This window comes from Abrus precatorius, unplaced genomic scaffold (assembly GCF_003935025.1).
Source record: "Abrus precatorius isolate BTA unplaced genomic scaffold, Abrus_2018 Scaffold3, whole genome shotgun sequence".
In the NCBI taxonomy this organism is placed as follows: Eukaryota; Viridiplantae; Streptophyta; class Magnoliopsida; order Fabales; family Fabaceae; genus Abrus; species Abrus precatorius.
In genome coordinates, this window is record NW_020874373.1 from 22,302,979 (window position 1) to 22,309,750 (window position 6,772).

The following is a 6,772-nucleotide window of genomic DNA, read 5'->3' on the forward strand; positions in this document are numbered from 1 at the left end:
TTATGACTTAGCAAAAGTTAATGAATATTTGCAAATTTAAAATTTAACTTATCTTAATTTGATAAAATTTATTTTTAAAGTAAAATAACTTGATTAGATAGAATTGATAAATAAATAAATAAAATATAGTTTTATATTTAAAATATAATTTAATAAAAATGATAAACAAATATATATGTTTTTTACTAAAAAGTAAATAATATTAATTATTCTATAAAAAATATATTTATTTTTTTATAAAATTATTTTAAGAATATCACATGTTTAATAAATATTTTTAAAGTTACAATAAAAACACAAAAACTGACAAGAAAAAATAATGTGTTAGCTAAATTTGTTAATTCATATGTTATAAAAAAATAAATGCAATATCATTATCACAAAAATCATAAACATGATATTTAATATTGTAAAATTCATTTATGTAAAAGTAACTAGTGAACTTAGCAAAAATTAATGAATATTGGCAAATTTAAATTTTGGCTGATCTTAAATTGATAGAATTTTTTATTTTTTAAAATATATTTTTATATTTAAAATATAATATTTTATAAATTTTAAATAAAATAATTAATAAAAATGATAAACAAACACGTTTTTTATTAAAAAAAATATAATATTATTAATTACTCTCTAAAAAAATTGGACTAACTCACTCACTCTAACCCTAACCTATATTTTATTTATATATTAAGGCTGTTAAAGTAAGCCCACAATGAATAAAGCTTAAAAAAATTGAGACTATATAGTCGGTTGTGTGAAAGGAGTTTGTGGGCTTAAAATCAAATTGACAACTTTGACACACAAATATCAAGAAACATGATAAGAACATTTTCTTTATAATTTTTGGCGCAATTATGTAGTTCTCATTGTTGTTCCTCTAAATGATGTGTTGGGCCCTACATTTCTTCTCGCCAACTTTATTTTACTCTTTTTTTTCCTTGACCCAAAATATAATGCCAAGAACCTATCTCCCAGGAGAGAGAGAGAAATGTGACTTTATACCTTAGAAGTAGAGAAAAATTAGAGTAAGGTGTCCCTATTACTATTCATAATTCAATCTCTATTTCTATACTTGTGTTGCGTTAATATATGAATGATATATAAAAATTATAGGCTAGATTTTTTTAAAGATAAACTTAAGTATCATCACATTTATTGAGATGTCCTTATTCCAAATAGTTATATCTTCATTTTTATATTTGTCTTAAGTAAATTTTCAAGTCTTAAAATTTTTATTTTTAATGTATATTAGAGTTAATTAGATCTAATTTTTGTATACAATAACACTAATATCATATAGTAACATTATATAAGAGTGCTAAATAGGTTACATATCATTTTATTTTCTCCTAAAATATTTTATACATCATAAGAGAAACAAAATGTCTACATAGTAACCCTTAAAACATATAATTCACATGATAGATAAACGAGGAAAGTCATTATGTATTCATAACATTGCTAAAGGACACAAACCAAAGAAATGTGAGTATAAACATTCATAAATCATATCTTAAGGCAATATCAATTGCTTAGTGAATAAAAGACAACCAATAAATCAATCGACAATCAATCAAGCATTGCAATGTCTTTTATTTATGTTTTCTCTATAGAATAATTAATTATTCACTTCTTTAAGTTATGGGTTGAAGATTGAGAGTTCTATGCCTGCAATCCAAATAGTGCCCTAGGTACAACATCTAAACAAAGAACTGAGTGTTAGTGCAAATTCTATAATGATCACTCACAATGGTTTACATATTAACTAATCTCGATATGCTCTAGTCTTATAAGAATAATTTAACATATTTTTCATTGCCTACGACACAAATTAGCAAAGTTTGGTCTCTTACTAGGACTTTGGTACTTCGCTATCTTACATGGACACACCAACAATATTTGTTTCTCGCCTGTACCTAGTGTTCTCAACCATTTTTCTTATGAAATCCATTCATAATGACAAACAATTCACAACTATTCATGACCACCATTAAGTTTATTTCGTACAAGTTTCAATATAATTACACATCCCTTAAAAAGAGAACAATTCATATCATGAACATAACTAATTTTTGAATTTTCCAAATTTCATACACCAACTTGTAAAATTCATAACTAAATCAATACAAGTCTAAATATTATAAAATCAATGAGGTTCTCTTTATCTATGTGTCTACTTTCACAAAAAAAATATACACATAAATTAGACACCCACAAATAGTAACACTCAATCCAACTTCTCTTTGTTATTCACATAATGCCATTTTCATAACCTAAGATATTGAAAAATTTACAACTTATTTATTATACCTCCAAAAATTATGAAATCAATGAGGTTGTATTCCTATAAATATTTATTATATATAAAAATACTAGCAAACAAACCATTACATATTTTAATTCGAGAGCTACTTTCTGCTTGCATGTCACATGTTGTCTTATTTCAGTAACAAACCTCAGAAAAATTTATAACTTACTCATTTTAAATTCAAATGTTATGAAATCAATGGAGTTGTTCTACTCTGTTTTCACGGTTTAGGCTGCTCCCATTTCGCTCGTTGCTACTACGGGAATCGCTTTTGCTTTCTTTTCCTCTGGCTACTAAGATGTTTCAGTTCGCCAGATTGTCTCTTGACTGCCCGTAGATTCAGCAGCAGTTCGAAAGGTTGACCTATATCGGGAATCCCCAGATCTACGCTTATTTTCAACTCCCCAAAGCATTTCGTCGCTTACTACGCCCTTTCTCATCTCTAGGTGCCTAGGTATCCACCATAAGCCTTTCCTCGTTTGAACCTCGCCTTATGTATATCTATTTTCAAGAAAAAATATATATTCAGACCTGAGGCTCACAAGTCACTCTATATATTGAGAACAAACACTACCAAAAACATGCAAAATACATATGGATTTACAAATAAAATCAACTCATCTGTAATTTCTTCATCGATAAATCAATACAAATGAATTTTTAAATTTGTCTGTGAATTATAGATGAAAAAATCTGTCTCTAACATTACAAATATATTTTTCCTGTATGTAATATTTAATTTTATTTTTCTTTTATTTACTTATGTAATTATTCCTCATTATTCTTAATTATCATAATAATTTGTAAGCATAAAGAAAATTATAAAATTAAAATTCAAAATTTTAAAAATTATTTCAAAAATATTAAATTAAAATATCATTACAATTAAAGAAGTAAACATCTAAAATAATAATGTGAAAAGTAAAATAACAATGTTTATCATGAGTACTCAGCATGATCATTACCAAGAGTAACGTCATCATCATCAGTAAAGGATGAGGAGGAGGATGAACATCACATTATCCCAAATACTGGCAGTGGTGCTGGAGCTGGTGGATGAGGAGGAAGAGGTGTGAAGCTGCTTGCTCTTATGAGCTCGAAGTATGCATGCATCTGTTGCATCTGTGTATGCTGCTACTGCATTTGTTGTTGCATCTCTTTCTGCATCCTTAATGCCACCTTTTTTCTCTATCTTTTTTTCTATTTTTTTTCCACCTCTCTTTCATGTACTCTCATTGGTCTTCTATATCTTTTCATTTTTCTTCTTGAGTTCTTCATTAAAGGTATGGACTTAAGTGCGAACCATGTCCTCTACCATCTCAAGCGCAAGAGAAAAGGCATCCCTGGTGATAGATGCAGGTGTCATCGAGTCTGCGAAGTGACTCCCTATGCTATAAATGTAGCCTTTATAAAGGTCGCCCACTATCTCTAATCACATTGCATCCTCATCAATGAACTCTAGGTTCTCAATAAATGCAACCTCCTCCAGCATTTGAACATAGTCATCCTATAATGTAGTGCAGATAATTATATATTAGCCTTGAGAAATATTTTTTAAATATTTAATAAATAATATAATGTCAGTAATTATACTTACATATGTAGCATGAGATCGTGCATTGACGCACTCAGTTTTGTCTCTCTTGCGAGTGTGTGTCTCTTTGAACACTTTTTCATGCATAAGTAGAATATATAGCCTGGGAGGTTTGCATTGCAACTGGTGTGGATGTGGAAGAAGGAGTGATTGATAGAGGAATACTGCCACGAGAAGGATACTGAGTAACACCTTTCTTACCTTTACCTACCATACCTTAATCAAACCTAATAAAAACACAATATTGTATGAACATCTTTTATTTTACATTACACAAATTTCTAAAGTTAATTTTGATAGAATCTCCCCTAATGTATGAACATTTTCTTAATACGTATGTTAACACCTAATATAAAAAATAAGCATTTCCTTCACACATAATCCGGTTTAGGGAAGGACCTCTATGCCCATCCCCCAGTCATAAGTCTCTATTCTACATAAAAAATTACAAAACTAAATTGATTAAAAGTTAGAGTATCGTATTAGGAACACAATAGTGTAATTTGTTTTCCAAATGGATGCTCCAACCACTCACAATAGGCAAAGAACTGAAGATGGTAGAAAGAAAGAGTGAGATGAGAGAGATAGGGAAAATGGAAATAAAGAGGAAGAAGAAAGGAAGGTGCAATTTTGATCTATTTCGCATGTTACAGATGAATTTTTCCATCTATAATTGATTTAATAAAATGCAGCATTTAAAATATTCAGTTACAAACAAAAAATCCATCTGTAACTGCATTAAATAACTTACAAATAAATTTTTCTATTTGCAATTCTCCTTCAAAATTTTGTGCCTTAGTTTTAATTTACAGACAAAATTTTTCATTTGTAAATATTTATATGAAAGGTCAGAAATATGTTAAAAAATACAAATAAATTTTTTCATCTATAATGTCAGTCTGTGTTGTTAGGCGCCAAAAGGCTGACTTTATATAGACAAATTTTACAAATGAAAAAATCTGTCTATAATTTATAGACAAATTTTCTCAAAAATAAAAAAAAAATAACTTTTTAACTTACCATCTATAAATCTGTCTATATTACAGACAAAAAATATCTATCTGTAAAATTCATCTGTAATCAACATGTTTCTAATGAAACTTCCTTTGTAGGTTATAAGAATTTTCTTTTTACATGATAGTGTTAGAAAATTCATATCCTACTTATTTTAAATTCAAAATTGATGAAACCAGTGGAAATATTTTACTATTTCTATCTATTTTTCTAAAAAATATAATTATAATTTAAAAACTTACAGAGTCTTGTATGTTACACAATTTGCCTTTGCAGGTTAGAGTTTCTTCTTTTTAACAATAATTTGGTATAAAAATAATAATTAATTCAATTTAAGTCAAATTTTAGTGAAACCAATGGAAAATTACTCCTAATATAGTCTGTTATCTAAATAAAATGCCTCTATAATTTTTTGCAAAGTAATTCCTAAAATTTTTAAAATTTACAATTTAACCTCTAAACTTTTGATGATTTGCAAAAGGTCATTTTACTAAACCTTGGTGGTTCTCACATGCGTATGTTTTCCTTAGCTTTCTAGGGAATTTTTCTGGTTTTTCTCATGGTCCAAAATATTCATTTGGTCCTACCACTCCTATGATTAAGTATTTAAAATTTTAAAGTCCATTAAGGGTCAAAGATGTAAAGGTTTAATCTTCCAAATTTATTTTAATATCTTTGTTAACTTCATATACTTCACATGGGCCAAAGTTTCAAAAGTGTCCAAGGTTCCAAAACTTTATTTTATAGTCACTTTCTATTTTTAGTTCTTTTTCTTTTAAAATCTCTTACCAAAGTTTTCAAAAATACATTTAAAATATTATTTAATTTCAAAATAATTCCACTAAATCCATAGTAATAAAACTACATATTTTGTCCTATGAGAATAAATTTCATGATTTTAGGATATTTATTCAATGAAAAATAGCAAAAAATAGACTTATGTTACCTAAAATTGTATTTTTTCTTAAAAATTTGTGAATATCTTTTTTTATACCCAACCAAATATGGAATCATAAATTTGATACTAATATTATTGTAATTATGTCATACAAACTTCAATAAAAGGTTTAAAACTCAGTTCATGCCTTCAAAAACCATATTTGCATAAAACAACACTTAATTTAAACAAAAAACACCAAGATTTGCAGAAAATTTCAAAAAATTATTCAAGCACTTCCACAACATGAAACATCATAAACACATGACAATAAAGTAAATATAATACATAGCAAGTACATTAATTAGCAAAGGCCCCTCAAAATACTCATTTATAGTTTGTTAGGGTGTTTTTACAGAAATTATTGTTTTCACTATTTTTAATGATTTTCCTAGTTTTTATTTTTCCAATCAACTTTATTTTTTATGCAATCATTTAACAAAAATATTCCTTAATTTATGAACTAATGCTCCCCCTTACTTGATTTTAGCTTGATTTGTTCAAGTCCTATTTAGTAAGCTCTTTCTCCTCTGTGCTAATCTCCTTTCTTTTGGATGTCCTCTACACTTCCTTTGATCCTCTTTCATTTGGGCTTTTTTATTGAAATTACACGACCTATTTGATCCATTATAAAATTTTTATATTTTTCTAAATTCATTTTCTTACTCAAAATAGGCCAACATCATAGGCCAATTCTAAAGGTATTTTTGTTATTTTGACTAATTTTGCAACTTGTATAATTTTTTAATTTTTCTTTCTCCCAACTAAAATAGATGCTTGTATCACTTAATTTGGATGTTGTTGATCATTTTAAATTATTTGGATAATTTATCTCCACTTAAAAATGGATCACACTATGCTTGATTGTCCAAGTCTTCTCTAAATTAGCTCATATTTTAGTCAATTTTATTAAGTG